General features: G+C 38.1%; 1 protein-coding gene and 1 pseudogene across 5 annotated transcripts in view; one reads left to right on the top strand and one right to left on the bottom strand.

Moving 5' to 3' along the window:
- Positions 1-22,254, top strand: part of LOC121171399 (LIM domain containing preferred translocation partner in lipoma) — a 694,421-nt gene that overhangs the window by 286,416 nt on the left and 385,751 nt on the right. The window lies entirely within an intron of this gene.
- Positions 9,658-9,777, bottom strand: LOC121171419 (annotated as a pseudogene).

Below are 22,254 nucleotides of genomic sequence, written 5' to 3'. Positions count from 1 at the left end.
CACTATCCAAGAGGCCACAATGACTGGTGCTGTGTCGATCCAAAGCCAGGAGTTAGGAACTTCCTCCAGGTCTCCCATGTGGTTGCAGGGTCCCAAGGCTTTGGGCTGTCCTTGACTGCTGTCCCAGGCCACAAGCAGGGAGCTGGATGGGAAGCAGGGCCCCAGGATTAGAACTAGAGCCCATATGGGATCCTGTGCGCGTTCAAGGCAAGGACTTTAACCACTATGCTAGGGCACCATGCCGGACCATACTCATGGTTTTTAAAAGTTAATCTTATAAGGCTGTTTCGCCATGAATTAGTAACAATTCATCTTTCCCCCACATATTTGTAAATCAGTTTTGTATCTGCTACTTAAAATTGTTTGCCTGATTTCTTAGTCAACATTACCTCTTTTACTTAAACTGTTTAAGTTTGTTGTAGTTTGAATGGGTATATTCACTTAGTTTTAGTTAAATTTTTAATCTAAGACCAATGCAAGTGGAACTAATTCTGGACAGAGTAGAGTATTTATGTCGATTTTTAAGAAACTTTTCTGTTTTTCTGATTCTATGTAATGAACTACCTTGGTTTTATTCACTTTTAATAAATATGTAGAATGTATCCACGTGTGCTTCATCCCTTATTGTCTTCCTATTCCGTGTAAAAACATCCCCTGCTGCCATTTTATTTGCCATTACTTGGTATTAGCCATTTTTGCAATTACCTTGAAAAGAAAGAAGATTTGGAAAAATCCATTCTTGCTTTAGTTAATTTTACTAGTTACCTTCCTCTCTCAGAGGACATGGATATATTCTATATACTCATTGTCAGAATCAGGATTGAGTGTGTCTATAAGCTTTACCTGCTGTACAGTTGTGTTACAGCCCTACTTTTTGGTGAGATGGAGAATAGATGTAAATCCAGCATCTGTTTATTTCTAGGCCCTCCTGAGAAATGTTTGCTTCTTTTGTGAATCTTAAGTCACCATGTGTAAGGTTGAGATAGCACTGACACTGGTCTTCTAATTCTGCTACTTTTGGCTTCAGTTTATACTTCTCTGTTCTAAGAAGACTAATCACAGCCCCTCATTTGTAACTGGGCTTGCTACACAGTAGAGAATTTGGAGTTTTGGGCCTGACAGGATGCCTCAGTAGTAAATCCTCACCTCCTATGCATAGGGATCCAGTATGGAAGCCATTTTGTGTCCTGGCTGCTCCACTTTCTTTCCATCTCCCTGCTTACGGCCTAGGAAAGCAATAGAGGATGGACCAAAGCCTTGGGACCCTGCACCTGAGTGGGAGACCTAGAAGATCCTGACTCCTGGCTACTGACTGCTCAGCTCTGCTGTTGCGGCCCTTTGGGGAATGAGCCAGTGAATGGAATATCTTTCTCACTGTATCTCCATTGGTGAACCTGCCTTTTCAATGAAAAATTAATGAATTGTATTTTAAAAAAAGAATTTGGAGTTTTGATGAAAGCGCAGTGTGATTCACCCTAAAAATATTATGCTGTTTAAATAAGTAAAAATGTATTAATGTATGCAATTGTCTAAGTTTTTTTTTCCCCTAAGGAGAAAGTTTGTGTGTGTGTGTGTATGTATTTGTTTTAATTTTTAATTCTATTTTAACAGATTTAACAGAATTTGTAGGTATACTTCTTTTTTTTTTTTATAAAGATTTATTTTTATTATTTTTTTCATTGGAAAGGCGGATATACAGAGAGGAGAGACAGAGAGGAAGATCTTCCGTCCGATGATTCACTCCCTAAGTGAGCGCAACGGGCCGATACTATGCCGATCCGAAGCCAGGAGCCTCTTCCGGTCTCCCACGCGGGTGCAGGGTCCCAAAGCTTTGGGCCGTCCTCGACTGCTTTTCCAGGCCACAGGCAGGGAGCTGGAAGGGAAGAGGGGCTGCCGGGATTAGAACCGGCGCCCATATGGGATCCCGGGCGTGCAAGGCGAGGACCTTTAACCACTTGCGCCACCGCGCCGGGCCCTGTAGGTATACTTCTAAGAACATTATGATATGCCCATTTTTTCCTTTCAACCAACCATCCTTCTCCTATTCAATCTAAAATATTTAATAAAGTTTTAGTTTTTGTTACTGAAATTTTGAAAAAACACCAAGGCAAGTGCGTTTTGTGCTTTTGTAGGTGTGCTCCTTAACATGTGTGACGGAGAGTGGTGCATGTGGGGCATGAGATAGATTATCTTGAGTAGAATGTGACAAAAGTTTGTGAATTTGCTACTATCCCTTTGGGGCTATTTCAATTTTAAACTAAATTCATTAAAAGCAAGAAATCTCTGATGATTGTATAGCTACTAACCATATTTCTAAAGCTTAATATTCACATAGGACAACAGCTGAAACAATTAATGCTTTCCAGAATTATAGAAAGTTTGTCTTACAATATGATAAAAAAAACTCTAGAAATAGATAAAACAGGAAAGCACACATTAAGGTTTACCTTATTGATTTTGTAAGATTTATTTCAAAGAATATTTCTATTAATAACTGGAATCCTGAGATAACTTTGTTTCAAATTATTTTGTGCATGTTAATCAGCAGAGATATGAGATAAATAAAGATCAGTACTGTTTATAGTTATTTTGTACCTAAGAAAAGCACTCTGTAGCCCAACACCTGAAATAGCTGAGCGAGAAAAACTACAGGTGTTGAAAGGAATTAGAAGTTAATCTGTCTACTCTTGTTTGTACCAGTTGGGATGAACCCACATTCTGACTTCTTCCATTGTTAGAGGAGCTTAAGATGAGACTTTGAATTCCACGCATTTGTTGGATTTTTATCCCAATTTTGTGGCTTTAAAGGTTTATTGCTAAAAACTAAACAGCAGGAAACTAGGATACAATGGACAACATTAAGAAAATATGGAGGGCCCACTAGCATGGTAGTCTAGTGGTGAAAGTCCTAAGCTTACATGCCCAGGACCCCATATGGGCCGTAGGTTTGTGTCCCAGCTGTTCCACTTCCCATCTAGCTCTCTGCTTGTGGCTTAAAGTTTTCAAGGATGGCCCAAAGCTTTGGTTTCTCTGCACACATATCAGAATCCTGGAAGATGCTCCTAGCTCCTGGCTTCTGGCTTCTGACTTCTGATCAGCTTAGCTCCTGCTGTTGTGGCCAATTTGGGAGTGAAATGGTAGATGGAAAATCTTTGTCTCTCCTTCTCTCTGTATCTCTAACTTTCTAATAACAATGATTTTTTTATAAAAAGAAAATATGGAAGCAAAAGTTGTGATATGATATACTTGGAGAATTTGTTATTTGATGGATGTCTGTGGATGAAACTTAAAGTAATACTAGAAGTAGTTCTCTCCTTTAGTGACATAGAAATTCAACTCACATGAATTCTATTTCTGGAGTACTCTTCTTTCATTCTCATGCAGGGATCTGAAATTCAGCATGTGCTTAGGATCAATTGATGGGGGTTAATATTGACTAGTGATGAATGAATTGGTGTTATATGTGAAAAATCTCACATGCCCTATTTAGGAGTGTGTGAAGTGAACTGGACCCTTCTAATATAGTGGCCCCAAAGATTGGGTTTAATCCTCTGGCATGACTGCTTTCACAAGTCTTTTCAAGAGGATAAGTACCATAAAATACTATCACAAAAGCCTTCATTCCAAAGAATGTGTGTGTCAGCTCATGTCAAGAGCTCTTAGTATAGAACAATGTGCCTAAAGCCATAAGCTAATAAACAAACAGATCATCTATTTCAGTTTTGTCTTAGTAATATAATGGCTCTATCAAACTATTTCCTGCACCTTTAGCTCTATTCAGAAGGAAAGGTTTCTGCGTGGGAATGTGTGTCTATTTTCTTTAAATAGGAGGGCATTTAGCTCCTGGGACTGGATGTCTTGTTTTTTTCCTTCTGGTAGTCCTAGTTGTTTACTGTGGGAATTTTCCATCTAGGTAATTTGGTATGTTGCTTGGATTATATTGTAAAGCATGGAAAAGTGCACACTTCATCTTAACAAACGTTCTTGCCTCATTTCCATCTCAGCTAACAAGGACGAGGTCTCAAAGTTCTCACTTGTCAAAACTTTCTGCCAAACCTGTAACGACCCATTAAGCCAAATCAAATAATCTCTTACAATGGAGCAAGTTTAGAAATTTCTGGTGAGTAGGATTTTCAAGGATCAAAAGCCTGGATACTCCTGTGGCAGTTTCATGTGCTAAAAAAAAAAAAAAAAATGGCAGCATATTCCTTTTGGGCAATCTGTGAATATTAAAAGTTTCATTTTCAGCATGGCAGTGAGATGTGTGAGTTAATGTTGGTCAGTTTCCTGATGTTGGCTGAAGTGTGTGTTTGCATTTTCATATATACAATATGTCTACTTATGCATACATATATACACATATATGAATATATGTATAAAATATATGTTTGTGTGTGTGTGTGTGTGTGTGTGTGTGTGTGTATGTATAAAGCTTTCTGTAAGTAATTGCCTTAGGACAGCAACCCTGCATGTTGGGACATTTTTTGTTTATGACCATGAAAAATATTGCTAGATTTCTCATTGTCATGGATTAACCTTTTGAATTGTAGAGTTATAATCCATCTGTTTCCAAAACACTAGTAATCTCTTTTATAATATTCTTGTCTTGTGGTCTTCTTCCCTTTGTTTGAATACTTTAGTTATTGGACGATAAGTAATTTCTATTGGGTTCTCAGTGTTAAGCTTCAGGATAAGTTAAGATCTTCTATACCATTGTTAATTTTTTGTGAAACTCTTCATAATTTTTTCTCTAAATAAGCTTAAGTTTTTACTACATGTCACCAATTGAAGTTTATTTGCTTCATGACTTAATTTTAGTTTTTTTGTGTTTTTGTCTGAGGAGCTAAATCTTTAGTATTATTATTATTATTTTCCACGATATGGTTTTGTAGGTATATAGGGAGTTTACCCATCTGTCTCCCCTTTCTTCAACTGCATCACCCCCTACTATTGTACACCATATTAACAATAGGATAGTCCTTCAACAACAGTTGCAAATCCACATTCTGCTATTGAAGTGTATCATGGCATTGTAGATACAGACAATGGTAGATAATCTAATATCCTGTTGTCACAGTATATGTAACAGTCTTATTGGGCATCTTCCTTTTATTTAGGAGTAGAGATACATTCTGCAATGTTCACTCCCCAGTATACTAGCCCCCATTATAGAATTCATCTATGAGAGAGAGAGAGAGGGAAAGAGTTTGTGTGTGTGTGCTTACCTATATATTTGCTTCATATTTTGCATGAATGTTGCCTTACAAAGAGAAAGACATGATATTTGTCCTTTGGGGTTTGGCTTATTTTATAGACCATGACTCCAACTGAGACCTTTTTGTTTCAAATGATAGAATATCATTATTTTTAATGACTGAGTAATATTACATGGAGTAGATATACAATAATTTCTTTTTAAAAATATTTATTTTTATTGGAAAGGTAGATATACAGAGAGGAGGAGAGACAGAGAGGAAGATCCTCCGTCTGATGGTTTACTCCCTAAGTGAGCACAATGGCTGGAGCTGAACCAATCTGAAGGCAGGAGCGAGGAGCCCGTCTGGGTCTCCCATGTGGGTGCACAGTCTCAAGGCTTTGGGCCGTCCCTGACTGCTGTCCCAGGTCACAAGCAGGGAGCTGGATGGGAAGCAGGGCCACTGGGATTAGAACCAGAGCCCATATGGGATCCTGGCGCATGTAAGTTGAGGACCTTTAGTCTCTATGCTATCGTGCCGGGCCCACCATAATTTCTTAATCCATTCCTTTTTCAATTGGCATGTTAGTTTTTTTTTGTTTGTTTGTTTATTCATTATTGTGGATTTGGCTGCTATAAATACAAGGTTACAAGTCACTTTCTTCAATCAGATTTCATTTCATTTACATATATTCCCAGAAGAGGAATAGCTGTGTCATATGGCAGGTCAATTTTCAGTTTAAGAGAATTCTCCATCTTGTACTGGCCTGCATTTCATCTGACAGTGAAAAAGGGTAACTTTTTTTTTTTTTAATCCAGACCAACAGATGCTGTTAGTAGATTTCTGAATGTAGACCAATCTCACTGGAGTTCAGTGCAACTTCAGTGGGGTTTTTTTGTGTGTTTCCCTATTAGCTAGGGATATGTCTGTAAGATATTTGATTTTTTTTCTGTTGAAAAATGTCTGCTTATTTTTTTAGTTCATTTCTTCTCAGAGTTGTTTGCTTGCCATTCTTGAGTTTCTGAAGTTTATAATTCCTGGTAATTAGCCCCCCTATCTGTTGCATAGTGTGTAAAGAATTTCTCTTATTATGTTGGTTGCTTCATCACTTTGTTGATCATTTCTTTAACTGCGCAGAGTTGAGTTGTTTATTTTGGCTCTTTACCAGCACCTCTATCTTCCATGGTTTATCCTATGTTTTCCTCTAATAGTTTGATGGTTTCTGGGTGCAGATTTGTGTCCTTGATACTGTTAGAGCTGATTTTTGTATAAGGTCACAGGTGGGGTCGTGTTTCTTATCCCTGTGGGCTGCTATGCAATTGTCCCAGCAGCAGTTGTTTTCCTCTGGATCAGAGTTTTTCCCTGGATTTTTTTCAGTTCTCTTGCTGACGATTAGTTGCCTGGGTATGTACTTGTTCCCTTCTTGAATGTCTATTCTTTTCCATTGATCTTCTCTGTTTCTGTATCAATACCAAATTGTTTTGCTTTCCACTGTCCTATGTCCTATTTAATGTCTTGAGATCTGGAATTGTGTCTCTTCCAGCTTTTTTTTTTTTTTTTTTATTGTTGCTTACATTGTATTATGTAGTACAGTTTTATAGGCGCTGGGGATTCCCCCCACCCCTCCCATACCCCTCCCCCCATGGTGGATTCCTCCACCTTGTTGCATAACCATAGTTCAAGTTCAGTTGAGATTCATTGCTTGCAAACACATGCCTAGCATAAAGTTCAGCGTCTTATTGTCCAGATAAGTCCAGTGGCCTCTTGGGGAGACCTTCTATGGTCTGAAGATAGGTCTTCCAGCTTTTTTTATTCTTCAGGATAGCGTTGACTGTTACTGTTTTGTATCATCTATTCTATTTCTGAGAAAAATTTTGACTGAGATCACATTGAATTTGTATATTACTTTTGATAAGGTGGATATTTTGATTATGTTGATCCTGCCAATCCAGGAATGTGGTAATTCTCTCAATCTTTTAATGTGTCCTGAAATTTCTTTTTAAAAATATGTTTTATAATTTTTATCATAGAGCTCTTCCGCATCTTTGGTTAGGTTTCTTCCAAGGTATTTAAGATTCCTCTCTGCTATTTTAAAGGTGACTGCACTTACAAATTCTTTCTTAGCCATGGAGTTTTTGTGTATACTCAAGTGATCAATTTATGTTAATTTTGTATCCTGTTACCCTGCCAAATTCTCTTATGAGTTTCTTTAGTCTCTTGATTTAGTCTTTTGTTATCCAATGTATTGAGTCACATTGTGTGTTTAGAGGGATGTTTTTAATTCTTTAATTTCTATTTGAATTCCTTTAATTACTTGATCTTGCCTAAAAGCTCTAGTGAGGACTTCCAATACTATTTTGAATAGCTGTGGTGAGAGTGAACATCCTTTTCTAGTTCCAGATCTTTGTGGCAAAGCTTCCAGTCTTTCCCCATTTAGTATGATGCTGGCATTGGGGTTTTCATATATTGCTTTGATTTTGTTCCTTCTGTGATTTCGGTTTTCTCTGTGATTTTATTTTTAGATGTTTTGTATATGTGCCTTTGGGTTTGGTATTTTTCCCCCCTGTAGCTGGGTATACTTTTCTGGACATCAAGGATTTTTCTTTTATGATTTGGAGTATGTCACTTTAATCCCTTTCAGCCTGTTGGGTTTCCTCTTAGAAGTCAGTAGTTGATCTGATTGGGGTTCTTCTATAAATTAATTGATTTTTCTTGTGTGCATACTTTTAACATCTTTATATTCAAATGAAGAAAGCTTGATTATGATATCTCCTGGCAGGAATTGTTTTTGGCCAACTCTGTTTAGGGTTCTGTGCCCTGCCTATATTTTATTACCTAATTCTTCATTCATGTTAGAGGAGCTTTTAATTATAATTTCATTGGATGCATGTTTTCAGAATTATTTTTTATTGGAGAGGCACATTAGATTTACAGAGAGAAGGAGAGATAGAAAGAGCTGGTTCATTCCCCATATGGTCACAATGTCTGAACCAATATGAAGTCAGAAAACGGAAACTTCTTTCAGGTCTCCTGCATGGGTATAGGGTAACAAGATACTAGGCTACTTTCTACTGCTCTTCAAGGCAACAAGCAGGGAGCTGAATGGGAATTGGAGCAGTCAGGATATGAACCAGTGCCCATGTGAGATCCCAGTGCATTCTAGTAATGATTTCACTGATGGAACCATCATTATTTGCCTTGAATATATTATCCTGACTTCTCTTTCTACACCTCCAGGAATTTCCATTATTCTTATGTTCAGCCTTTTGATGGTGCCGCTGAATTATTGGTTGCTTCTTTTAGCTTGACTCCATCCTTCTTCCAACTTTTTGACTATTTCAGCATTATTGTAGGATGTGTCTTCCAGTTCTGACATTCTTCTGCCTCATTTTATTACTGAGGCTTTCTACTGCATTTTTAGTTTGCTGTATTGTACTCTTCATTTGTAATTTGCTGTATTGTACTCTTCATTTGTAGTTTGCTGTATTGTGCTCTTCATAAATCAGTTTGATTTTGTTTCAATGTTATTACTTCGCCTGCAATGTATTCCTTAAATTCCTTGAACTCTTGTATGTACCTTTTGCTTTGAAGAAGCTTTATAATAATTTAGAAAATTCTTTATCTGGGAGTTTCTTGATATCTTCCTCAGTTAACTCTAACCCAGTTCAGCACTGTCTGTTTCTGTGATCCCATGTTGTGGTTGCATCATTTTTGGCTCAGGCTTTGTCTCACTCACACTTCCAGCACAACCTGAGGTTAGGCAGACACCAGCTGTGACCTTAACCTAGGTCACAGGGATATCAATAGAACAGATTTTTATTTTTATTTATTTTTTTTTATTATTTTGTGATATGTCCTCTTCTTGCTAAAACCTGCTGCCCATCAGTTCTGGACTTATTTTGGTTGGAACCTGTGGGATTCCAACTTGGTATTATTTTCTTGCCATGTTTTGAGCAAGAAGTGAACTCTCCCCTGACTTAATGCATGTGCAGCTTGCCGTTGTCCCTTCCTACACCCAGGGACTTTGCTGTAGAAGCAAAAAATCACACCCTATGGACACTTATGGGGGAGGGAGGTCTCGGCCCTGAAATCTACCCTGTTCTCGTATCCATCCAATAAAACTCCAGCCCTTTTCTGCTTATGACCAGCTTAAAACCATTAGGAAGAACTGTAGTTTGAAACCTGGATTCATCTCTTGTGGACCTGGTAATCTCATCTTCCCACTTGACTATCAGTGGAGCTCTGATCACCTCTGAGCTATCTGGTGCAATGTCACTCTGTTCTCTCTGCTGCTCCCCTGTGACCACTGGTCTCCAGGGGTGCCTCTGCCATGTGCCTGCCCTTCTGTATTTCCCAGGATCTCAGCCTCTCTACTTATGCTTAGCTAATCCTTTTCCATCCGTTTTATGTATCTTCACCTTATTCTGCCATCTTGCTCTCTCTGTTGCACTAAATAATGTTGAAATATAATGATTTCTGTCATCTTGGGTGTATTTTGTTTGCACATCATCCTTGCGCAGGGACCATGCTAATCTTCTCTGTATCTTTTGAATTTTAGTATATGCGGTGCCAAAGCGAGCACGGTATATTTTGTTAGTAACTCGATCCTTTTTGCTAAATTATAACATTAGTTTTTATCCTTGCATGTCTATTGATTTTACCATACTTGCCTTTTAAAGACTTGGCCTTGGAGGTCACCAAACAATGCTGTGTTAACATTTTCACTCTGGTTATAAGATTCAAGGGCATGAGTAACTTTCTGTAAACATTGGTTCTGATGTATCTGGCCCTGGACTGTCTTTCTCATCCTATTTCCTTATCCATTCAAAGAAACTAAGAAATATATTCCCATGGGGAGAATATATAGTTACTTTATCTGAAACTCTACTGTGTATTTTTTCACTGAAACTCTTTAACTTGTACCTAATACAATTTTTTATTTTCCTAAAGGTCAGAGCATGATGATAGTTACATAAAGAAAGGAACCATGTCTGTGGAACAGAAGTGGAGTTTTGAAATAAAATGCTTAAATTTTGGCAAATACTTGAAATTCTGGAGCAGTTGTAAAAAAATTTGTTCCAAGACCTGTTATCTCAACTTGCTGCTATACTAATGGATTCTCCCTCCTTCAGAATGTGCAACATTTGGTTGTAGTAGAATAATGACCAGTAGATATACCCAAAGTCTCAGAGCCTTGGAATATGAGTTTCTATGCAAAGACAAAAGATTCAGTGTATCATTGAGACAAAGATATGTTGACAAAGAGGACCAAAGAGCAGTAATGACAGTGTCCTAGAGAAACCCAACAGGGGAAAGAAGTCATTTCCCTGTAGGAACTCCAGAAGGAGTGCTACCTTACTTGCTCCTTGATTTCAGTTTACTGATACCTAAGATGGCGTTTTGAATGGTAAAGTGCAAGATAACCAATTTGTGGTTTTTAAAACAATAACGTTTGTGAGAAATTTTGGGGAGTAACAATAAAAAAATGAATACACAGCTAAAATTATCCATGTGCTTATCTGTTCAGATGGTGAAGTCCACAAGAATGACAATATTTTTCAAAAAAATTATCTTGCAATCCCTAATGTGTCCTAGAAGGTTAAGCAGGTGTCTGTGGTTCTGGCAGCCTCTATCAATCTTGATTCCACTTCTGGCTGCTACATTTCTCATCTACTCCCTGAGAAAAGCAGCAGCAGAAGGTCTAAGTGTGTGGGCCCCAATCACCAATTGGGAACTTACAGTGAAGCTGCTGGTTCCTGGCTTGGCTTCTGCCTGGCTCTGGCCTGGCTCATCTCTGGCTGTTGCAGCCACTTGGGTAGTAAATCAGTGGATTGGAGATTCTCTACCTCAGTCCCTTTCTGTGCCTCATCCTTTCTTTATCTTTTCCTCCTTCTTTCTGCGTAATCCTGGTTTTAAAATAAATAAATAAAACTCAGTCATTTCAGAGTTGTGCATTAAAGAGATATACATTTCCATTGGAGCGGGCCTTTGGTACAGAGATTAAGCTACTACCTAAATGTTCACATTCCATGTCAGAGTGTCCGGGATTGAGTTCTGACTCCTTCCAGTTCAAGGTTCCTGCTGACTTATACCACGGGAGGTAGCAGGCTATGACATAAGTATTTGAAGCAATGTCAGGTGTTTGGAAGATCCAGCTTGAATCCCTGGCTCTTGGGTTCAATCTGACCCAACCTCAGCTATTGCAAGCTTTTGGGCAGTGTACCAGAAGAAGGAAGATCCATTCCTCTGTCTGTGTCTCTTTTTACATTCTAAATAAGTAAATTAAGAAAGAAGATAACTTCTTCGTAAAACACGAGATAACTAGTACTTGCTGACCATGGAATTATGATTGATGCCTTCCCAGTTCTATTTTACTCTGGAAATGTTATAGCATGGTTTAACTTAATTGAATCTTGATTTTCTCCTTTGTACAATACATTTAGGGGCTACATGATATTTAGAACATTTTTTTCCTTATGTCTAGATAATATTTTCAGGCATCTGGGCCATCTATTATTGCAACAGGAGATGCTAAGTAAATGAAGGATCTGGACAAGTGCTGGGAAGCAGCACTGAAGACAAGAAGTGGGCTGAATGCGGCTGATTGACCATTGCTTGCTGATCCTTGCACTATTATTGTATTGTACACCCTTTCTCATCTGATTATCTAGTGAGTTGATAAAGTTGTGCAATAGTGTTTATTAAGTCAAAGACATCACTCTAACTCTTGGAATGCTAACTCAAGTGATGTCATGGACCTATTTGTGAGAAGCAGCTTACTATGGCAGATTCTAGTGCCAGGAAAAGAGCTGCCACTATTTCCTTGGCAAATAGACTAAGGACAAATGCTCTTAAGGATGAGACATAGGAGATCCTTGAATGCCAAGGCTGAACTCACTGAACTTAAATCTCAGAGACTGGAACTACTGTTGGAGAAATGAAAGAGCCATAAATCCACTATGCTCCAGAATCAAAGACCTTCCGAGGCGACAGGCCAAATGAAGCAAGAGGAGGAACTGAGTTCCTCACTCAACTGAATTATGTCTTTTGACAGGCAGACCAGGTCTGCTAAAATCACGAAGTTTCTGGGTCTCTGCCCAGAACACGTCATTAAGCTTTGCTATTTGGAATTGTCTTCCATCAGAAGACCTCCTAATCTGAGGGAGTGAAAATAGAGTGAATGAAACAGAGAATGAGCACCTCCCTAGAGGGACATGTAGGTTGTTCAAGAGAACTTGCTTTTTGAATTGCACTATAATTGAAAAACCATGATGAACATCCAATAGATTTTGGAGGCTTTTTGAACATTGCTATCAAGGGAGAACTTCATGATTGTGAATGTAGGAATATGAGTTGATGGATAAAAGTGTACAAATAAGATGCCATCCAGAGATAAGCAGCGAGCATTGGGATGTCTGTGTTGGTCGGACTGCCTGGTTATGATTGCAGTTGTTTTGATTTGGCTTTGTCATTAGATTTTGAATGACAAAAGCTCCCTCTGATTTGTGTGTCACAATAGTTTGTTTGTATCTTAAGATTATTCAAGAACAGTTTGTCCATTAAGGGAAAAAAAAAGAGTGAACCAGTAATCCTCCCAGACACAGGAAATCTCGGGTTAATCAGCTACAGAAGAGCTGGCTTTGCCAAGTCAGGGCAGCCTCAGGGCTCCTGGTGTGGTGCTTTTCCAAGATCTCTGAATATTCCAGGGAGAACACACTGTTTTTTAATCCACTCATTGGATGTCATCTTCCTATTATTCTGGTAATGCTCATGTGCTTTTGTCTCTGTTTGTTGGACTTTACTCCAAGTTCTGTGGAACCCTGGTATGGTAAGAATCACAATAAGCCTCCAGCATAAGGTCAGGGAATTTTAAATTATGTCTTCTATTTGAGTTTCTGAATCCATATGAAGCAAAGCTTTATGGGCATGTCACAATTTGAACCATCTCATGATAAAAAATAGTTAATGTTTATGTAAGACATTATAGTTTTAGAAACAGTTTATCTAAGTCTACCCTTGAGCAATAAAAAATGCTGTTATTCTCATTTTATAAAAGGCAACGACAAAATAACACGTAGAAAGTCATCATTTACACAGGAGCACATTAGTAGTGAATGGTTTATGAGTGGCTAAAAGTGGCATATTTTAATTAAATATGAATATTCCTTTTTATCTTCATGTTTCCCAGTTAACTCCAGCACTAATCAGTAGGTTTTCCTTTTGTAGAAGATTGGCATGGGGAAGTAAACAATCTGTGTCTGTCTTTTGGTGTCTAATTCTCATTCCCTCTCCTGCTCATGTGCACATTGGCACACGTACAGGCACCCGTGTACCACACATAAAAACACTTTAAGATTAATAGTCAGTTTCTCAAGATCTTCCTCCAAAGACTGATGAATTTGGCAACCATTCAAATTGTGGTAGTTGTCAAAACGTGAATATACCATCAGGAAATATCTTCTCAACTCTTCCCCATCTATGCTGTAAAGAACAATTGCTAAGGAACACTGAGATAAAACCACGTCTCATGGACAATGTCTGCCTTTACGGAGGACAAAGTGCAGCAAACTCATGAAATTTCCTGAAGAGAAGCCCATGATAAGTACTGTATAATTGCTATAGAACTGGAACTCCAGAAAAATAGCTTGGATTCAGATATGATAGACAGGGACGTCTTGCTGGTGAGAGATATGTGAACCAATTCTTGGAAAGGTAGGAAACAAGGGGAGTTCTCTGGTAGATTAAAGGATATTTGTCTTTAGCATAAGTGAACATTTTGTTTGCAAGCAATGAATCTCAACTGAACTTGAACTATGGTTATGCAACAAGGTGGAGGAATCCACCATGGGGGGAGGGGTATGGGAGGGGTGGGGGGAATCCCCAGCGCCTATAAAACTGTACTACATAATACAATGTAAGCAACAATAAAAAAAAAAAGTAAAAAAAAAAAAAAGAAATTTAAAACTTTCAGAGCTACTATTAACACTAGTTCCCTTAAAGGATCCACACTTCCAGAGTTTTCCAGAGAGTATATGATGAGCAGAATTGGAAATACAAAGGATACAAGAGTAGAGCAGCAATTTTATGAGTTAATGAATCTAAACTCAGTTTTGCGCATGGAACAGTAGCTTCAGTTGGGAATGCTAAGCCTACTGTCAAGAAATGCAGACTGAATTCAGTGAGCACCAGGGTTATGCTGTGTATTGTGTTGCTTATACATGGAATATTTATTTAAGATGCTTTTTTAATGCAATGCATTGATGGTTACCATTGTGGCTCTTTCTAGCTCATCATGGGAGGTCCATTCAATTTCAGTTTGTCTCTTACCAAATCTTGGGAAGCCTTCAGTAGGGCCTTTAGCAATCCTCCTTTACTCCCAAAGCATCATTCTTAAAACCTCTAGCATTATTGCTAAAGACATCTTTGGCCACATTTGTGAGGGTTCATTTCTCAGCTGTTCATTTTATTCCATGAGTGTATCTGTTTATTTATACTCAAGAGTCACAATAAAATAACTGTAGCTTTAGCATGGGTTGCATAATCAGGAAGTGAGAGGCCTCAAAATTGTCCTTTTTCAAAATTGTTTTGGCAATTTGCAAGGTCAATGGAATTATTCAATTGGCAATATTGTGTAAGCTCCATTGAAAATGGCTGAACTGGGGAGAAAGGAGACTATTTAGGCCATTTTTGGGTATAGATAGATGCTATATACATTAACTACTTTGCCAGCAATAGAGATGGAACATAATGAATAGATTGGAAAGTATGAATGTATTTAATATCTGTTTTTGCTCACTGTAGATGATGGTGACACTAGGCAAAAGTGTTTCTGGCTTTTATAAATAGTAGAATTATGATGAAGAATGGAAAGATAGAAGATACAAGAATAGAGCAGCAGTTTTGTGAGTTAATGAATCTGAACTCAGTTTTGCGCATGGAACAGTAGCTTCAGTTGGGAATGCTAAGCCTACTGTCAAGAAATGCAGACTGAATTCAGTGAGCACCAGGGTTATGCTGTGTATTGTGTTGCTTATACATGGAATATTTATTTAAGATGCTTTTTTAATGCAATGCATTGATGGTTACCATGGTGGCAAGTGCCAAATAGAGGGAAGTGGTTAGGGACAGCCACAAAAATGAAATCTGATTAAAGGCAGATTGATGAAACTTCTGAACCTTGCCTCAACCAGGAGTAAACAGAGTTCTGGATAGCTTCTGACATGTATTTTATTTTGAAGTGACTGTTATTACCAGTGTCTGAAATCCTTAGCCTTGATCTCTTGGAGCCTAATGTTCCTGTTCTCCAGCTGAGAGAGACTAATTCAGCATCTTATGTTGTAAACACTCACTCATTTTAACTGATTACACCTCCAATGATTCTCAAATCACTAAAATTACTAATTGCTATTCCTTACACATCAAAGAGTGAATCTTGAATAATTAACCCCAAATAAAATTAGATGAATTGGCCCTTTTAATTAGAGTCCCTGCTGCTGTTTGTTCTGAGCTTCCCTTTCTTACTGTTAAGAGACTTTTTAGAATGATTAAAACTATTTAAGACTTAAACAGCCAGTGACCTTTTAATACAATATAAACCCATGAAAGCAATATTTTAGGTAGCAGGTGGTGAAGCTAATTTTTAGAGCAAGTACCTGTCAGCTCCAGTGTTTCTCTGGAAAAAAAAAAAACCCTGCATGCCAAAAAAATAACCACCTTGAAATGAAATGTCTCTATTTGATTATTTTTAAAGCATTTATGCATTTGCTAAGCCTCAGACTTGATGAAATAAATGGCAGGGTTGAAGGAGAGTGAGTAATTGTTGGCATCATTTTATATAAATTGTAACAAAATTTTCTCAGTGAGAATTTGAAGTGCATTAAGAGATGAAGATTGGAGACACGGCAAAGGGTCTCTAGCCTTCTGTAGCCATTCCTGTCCTATGCGATTCTTTCGCAGCAGGGAAACCGGCCCCAGCTTTGGAAAGAAGTTCATTTCATGGGATTTTGTTGTTGCTGTGTATGGAGCCTGGCTTATCTGCCTATCCATGCTGCAGTCATGTTGGATTTGGTAGGATGCCTTTAAGTACTCCTGTGTATGTTTCATATTCTTTCTTAAGAACTCTTTCTTCTTCATTGTCTTGTAGTTGTCGGGCACTGTAGGCTTCCTGTCATTTCCGCAGGGAATTAGTTTCTCCAACTGAACCTGCCGTACACTGGGGTAAATTGGTACTGAGCTAGGAGCTAGGAGATTTGTGTCACAGCGGTTTTAAAAATTATTATTGTGATATTTTATATTGTTTCAATGTTTCCTTTTCAACCTTGGTGGAAAATTCTTTCTCTTTAAGATAAGATTTTTAGACAATAGCTTCCCAATTTCAATCTGAAATTAATTCAGACTTTGAAGAAGCTCTGGAAAAGATGGTCAGGGATTCCCGTTTAGTCCTCTTTGCATTCCCTCAACTGTTGACAACTTGTACAACTTTATCAGATTTACCAAAACTAGGTAATTAACATAGTATCACTTGCTAATATACAGACCTTGTTCAGATTTCGTCAGTTGCCTGCTCATATCCCTACACTTATCTAGGATCCTATCCACAATCTCATGCAGCATTTTGTGGTCATGTGGCCTTAATCTTCTCTAATCTTAGATATTTCTTCAGTCTTCATGGTGGTTGGAGATATTTAGCCAGGGCTTCACTCCACAAATAAATCCAGAGAGATTTATGAGGTGCTTTTTTCTGTCTAGGTCCAAAATTCTCTAAGAATTTTGACGTGGTTCTAACTCAATGTAATAAAAGAAAATGAGACATCAGGTTCTAATGAACACCCCCATTTTAAGGCCTGTTTTTAGTACTAACATTTCAACGTGCTGTCCTCAACGTATCTCTTTGTAACATTTTCTAACTTTGACTCCCCCTCCATCACCTTTAGATTCCTGTAGGATTTGAAAGTGTTTCTGGATATGGAAACTGTTAAGACCTACTGATAGCTCTTTTATTTTAGAACAAAGATCAAGTATTATTCAGATGTTTGTTATACTTCTGGGAACTGTGGTGTCCAGGAAACAGGTAGTTACTTAGGGTTATGTGAACAATTTTTGTACTTTGCAGACATGGCTTCACCAAGATAATTTATGAAAAACAGATCTCAGTTAGATAGCTAACTTAAAAATTGATGGTGTTGGTGCCAGCATTGTACCTCACCATAAAAACCTGTGACCTTCGCTGATCCGTGTTCTAGCTGGCTTACTTCTGAACCAGCTCCCTGCTAGTAGCCTGGGAAAATGGTGAAGGATGACCAAGCATTTGGGACCCTGCCACCATGTGGGGGTCAAATTGAAGTTCCTAACTCCAGGTTCCTGCCTGGTCTAGCCCTTAAAGCCCTTGCACTCTGTCTCTCTCCCTGTGAACTTTGTCTTTCAAATAAAAAATTCTTTCAAAGAGTAAAATAAGAATTGATATTGTTAAAAAATTAATCTTTATTGGGCCCGGGGTGGTGGCGCAAGTGGTTAAAGGTCCTCACCTTGCACGCCCAGGATCCCATATGGGCACCAGTTCTATCCCGGCAGCCCCGCTTCCCTTCCAGCTCCCTGCCTGTGGCCCGGGAAAGCAGTCGAGGACGGCCCAAAGCTTTGGGACCCTGCACCTGCGTGGGAGACCGGAAGAGGCTCCTGGCTTCGGATTGGCATAGTATCGGCCCGTTATGCTCACTTGCGGAGTGAATCATTGGATGGAAGATCTTCCTCTCTGTCTCTCCTCTCTGTATATCCACCTTTCCAATAAAAAAAATAATAAAAATAAATCTTAAAAAAAAACAATTCATCTTTATTATCATGGAGAACATATTATCTACCAGTTTTGTACAATATTTAAAGGAGTGTTCCCTTTTACTAAGAATAGGAAAGAAGAAACATTGACAATGGTGGGAATATATGTATTTGTCCCATTAGTTCAATTAGTTATGTAAAGATCTATATTAATATTTTTATTATAATTTGAATGGAAATTGAGGTATGGAGGGATTACATTGGCTGTTTCACTCTGCAAATGCCTGTCATGGCAGGAGTGTGGCCAGGCTGAAGATAGGAACTGAGATTCAGTTGAGGTCTCCCATGTTACTGGGAGGCATCCACATGTTTGAACTATTGCCTGTTGCCACCCAGGGTCTGCCTCAGCAGGTGGCTAGACACAGGAGTTGGAGATGGTTAAACCCAGACACACTTTTGTAAAATGTAAGCATTTCTTTTTTACTCGATAGTTAAGGTCAGGTAAATATGTCATGTACAGTCTAAAAGTATAATTTCATTAACCACCGTAGATTGTGGAGAGGTTTCCTTTTAAAAATTTAACTATTATCTAACAAATGTTGTTTGTAGATACAGTTCTAAGAAAACAGGCCATCTTCACCATTAGACCAAAGGTCCACCCCTAGTTATTTGTGAGATTCACATGTTGAGGGACTGATATGATGGCATAGTAGACTAATCTACCGTCAGTGTAAGGAGCCAGTATGACTGCTGGCTGCTGATGTGCCTGGGAAAGCAGCAGAGGATGACCCAAGTGCTTGGTGTCCCTGCACCAACATGGGAGACCAGAAGGAGCTTCTGGTTCCCAGCTTTGAACAGGCCCAGCTGTTGTGGCCATTTTGAGCATGAGGGAACAGGTAGAAGATCTTGCTCTTTCTCTGTAACTCTGACTTTCAAGTAAAATACATAAATCTTTTTTAAAAATCGTTATTTTTTTCCTGTTCATAGAGCATCTCCAATGTGCTCTTTACCCTCTTTGTAGAGAAACGTAAACGAAGCAGGCTGCCTCCAAGAGCTCTTAGTCTGGTAAGGGAAAACCAACTGATAAATCATTAAAGTAAGGAAGTACCACATATGCTCTACTTAAGATGTTTTAGGATAGAAGCAAGCATTGGCCTTGAAGATGATTATAGTTTACTCTGGAGCCAAATATGATCTGAGTGAAGCACATTACTTGCCTTACTTGTGGCTAATGTGAGCCCATGCTCTCTTAGACTCGCTGGCTGTCTTTGGGGAAGACAGGCTTCTGGACTCATTGGCTTTCATGGGGAAATATCCTATCTCAAATTGGAAGGGATGTTTGGGGACTATCCTGAAACTACAGTGATATTTGCATGCCAGTTTTTTTGTTTGTTTGTTTGTTTATTTTTCAGGGATTGAGATTTTCTTCGCCCTTGCACGATGCATTATTCTCTATAACATGATTTTAAAAATATTTTCATTTTTACACTGAGAGAATTTTGTTTTCAAGTATGGGGTTTGAAGTGAACAAAAGGGTTTTTAGAAGATTATTGTATTAATCTCAGATATGTGTAGTATTTATTTTTGGCTGCCCATCTTTAAGAGTCAAAATATATGATTTCTTGTTTGGAAGGCACTTGTTCTGTTTTTGTAACATATAGTAGTGGACTCCAAAGTGCTATTTTGTTTTAGTCCATTCACAGAACCAGATGATCCACCTAATTTCATATTTGATAACTATTTGTTTTATATTATGGATAGAATTATTTCGCTACAAATGGAAACACTGTGTGATAACTAGTCTGCTGCGATCATTTTCTCTGGGGGATTTCTCCTTGGTACTGAGCATTTATTTGTAATTAAACAAGACATCTGAGGAACTCATTGAAGTTCCAGAGATTCTATGAACTGAGCATGGAATGAAACTGTCCAATCAGGGAGATGTCATCTACTTTAAAGATAATTCTTCGTGCTTTTAATTTCAGAATTTCAAAGAGAAATTTCAGCTATTTAGAAAGATGACAAGAGACATCAAATTTTGGCTTAGGTAAATATAGTGGTGCCTTAAAATTAAACAGTGGGTTTGAGTAGAATGTCTGATTCATTTGAAAGTATCCTTTTGCATTTAAAAAAAATGTGTGGTTGTAGTTCACATTTAGTATTTAATAATTAAACCAAGAATTAAAAAAATAAATAAAATACGTTTCAGTTGTATACAACCTCTGCTAACAGACAGGTATATACACAAGTGGGACCGTATTGTAAGCTCCATTCAACAGCCTTCTTCTTTCTTCACATGATAATGTACCAGAAACATTTTTTTCCTGTTCTTTCCCCATATACTCAGTGACTCATTCCCTCACTAGATTTAAGTCTTTGCCTAAATACCACTTGAGTGAGACATCTTTCAATTCTTTTCTTTAAAACTGCACATTACTGCCACCATCTCAACAGTCTCATCTTTTTTTGCTCCATATTTCTTTATAATACCTATTGCTTTTTTATACTCAGCGTGCCTCATTATTTATTTTGTGCTTCAAAATTGTTCAATTTTATCTGTGTCAAAGATGTGGAAAGATAAAGGGATGGGGAGAAGATCTTCCTTCCATCTGTTAGTTCACCCTCCAGAAACTAGCAGTAGCCAGAGCTTGACCAGGATGAAGCGAGTTGGGGTCATAGAACTCCTTCTGGGTTTCCTATGTGTGTGGTACGGATCTGCATATTTGAGCAATGATCTTGTCACCTTCCAGGATGTTAGCAGGAAGCTGAATTGGAAACAGAGTAAGCAGAGTGCCAAGGAGCCCTGGCATATGGCTTAACTGGTTGCATCTCAATGTCTGCCCCTATTCATTTTTCTTTAAACTATTCATCATCCTAGTACAGCATAAGTTCCCTAAATGTGCACTTCTGATTTTATTAATTGTTTTTGGTCTTTCCTAGTTCATGGGCACTCAGAAAATAAATACGTTAGATATACATAAACATAATTTTCATGACTGCTCAATTTCCCCCATTTGACTAAATGTAACGTGTTTTCCACCGTTACTGAATTTACAAAAAAATGTTTTTTCCTTTATTTATGCATGATTTCTTGATACATACTTGTTCATATTCTTCAGTTACTCCTGTGATAAAATAATTTGCTAAGACTGGTTTAGATAATTTAAACTTCACAAAGTTTTAGAAATTTTGCTATTGTTTTGTCAAAGGTTCTTTGGAAAAGTTTCATCTAATAACATTTCTACTCATGTCAGTAGTATAGTAGAGTGCTAACTTGTCTACCTTATTGTTGCTTTGTCACTGTGTTTAATTAAACAGTTTATATCAGTGTTTAATGTTTTGAATTTGAGAAGCAGAGACAGAAAGTACTATTGCTGGTTTTCTCCACAAAAGCTTGTAAGGGCTCAGGATAAATGCAACCTGGGAGTTGGGAATTTAATACAAATTTCACATGTGAGTGGAAGAACTCAATCACTTGAATCAGCAGCATTGCTTCCCAGAAGCTTTCGTTAGCAGGAGAATGAAGGCAAGAGAAGAGTTGGAAATTGACCTCGGATTCTCTGTGGTGGACGTGGGCACCTCAACTTGTAGACTGAATGCTAACCCCTCTTTATTTTTCAATCTTAGTCTTTTCTGCCAAAGTAAATGAGTTGTTATGAAATGAAGTATATGCAGAATAAACAATTTGTTTTTCAATAGTACAACACAAAAATGTAGGAAAAATTAAAATATCAATTTTCTGAATGTAGATTCATTTTCATGTAAATCATGAGAGTCTGAACTCTAAAAATACTTAGCACAAAAGCCAGAAAAGGAGTTACTTGGTCACACACCTTGCTCTGATAATTATCACTTTCTCCAGTGAGTTTTCAAAGGATCTGTATAGTCAAGGAACAGGAACAAGCTGGGAATGCAGAAGCTGTATTAGTATTCCCTCAACTGCCTCTGAGCCAGGGGTCTGTGATCATTCTGAGATAGCACACACACTTGAGCTGTAACAATATGCAGGTTTATTTTTTTTACCCCATCTCCTCTTTACCACACCAGTCCTTTGGAACTCATGCCCAATAAGCTGCAACCACCCAAGGACCTTCCTTACCTTTCTGATACACATTTCTGAATGCTCCAGATAGCTGCTGGCAGGTCTGTTCTAGAAACCAGTTACTGCATAGTTGTAAGCAGGGAATCAAAGAGAGATGCCTAGTGTGGTCCTTGTAGTGTGGGAGTAACACTATGATCTTAAAAATAGTAAATTTATTCCATTTATATACATTTAAAATTTTAAATAAAA

Source organism: Ochotona curzoniae, unplaced genomic scaffold, assembly GCF_017591425.1.
Source record: "Ochotona curzoniae isolate NIBS_2020 unplaced genomic scaffold, NIBS_Ocur_1.0 scaffold_2587, whole genome shotgun sequence".
In the NCBI taxonomy this organism is placed as follows: Eukaryota; Metazoa; Chordata; class Mammalia; order Lagomorpha; family Ochotonidae; genus Ochotona; species Ochotona curzoniae.
The sequence above is the reverse complement of the archived record's forward strand: the minus strand, read 5'-3'. Positions and strand labels throughout refer to the sequence as shown.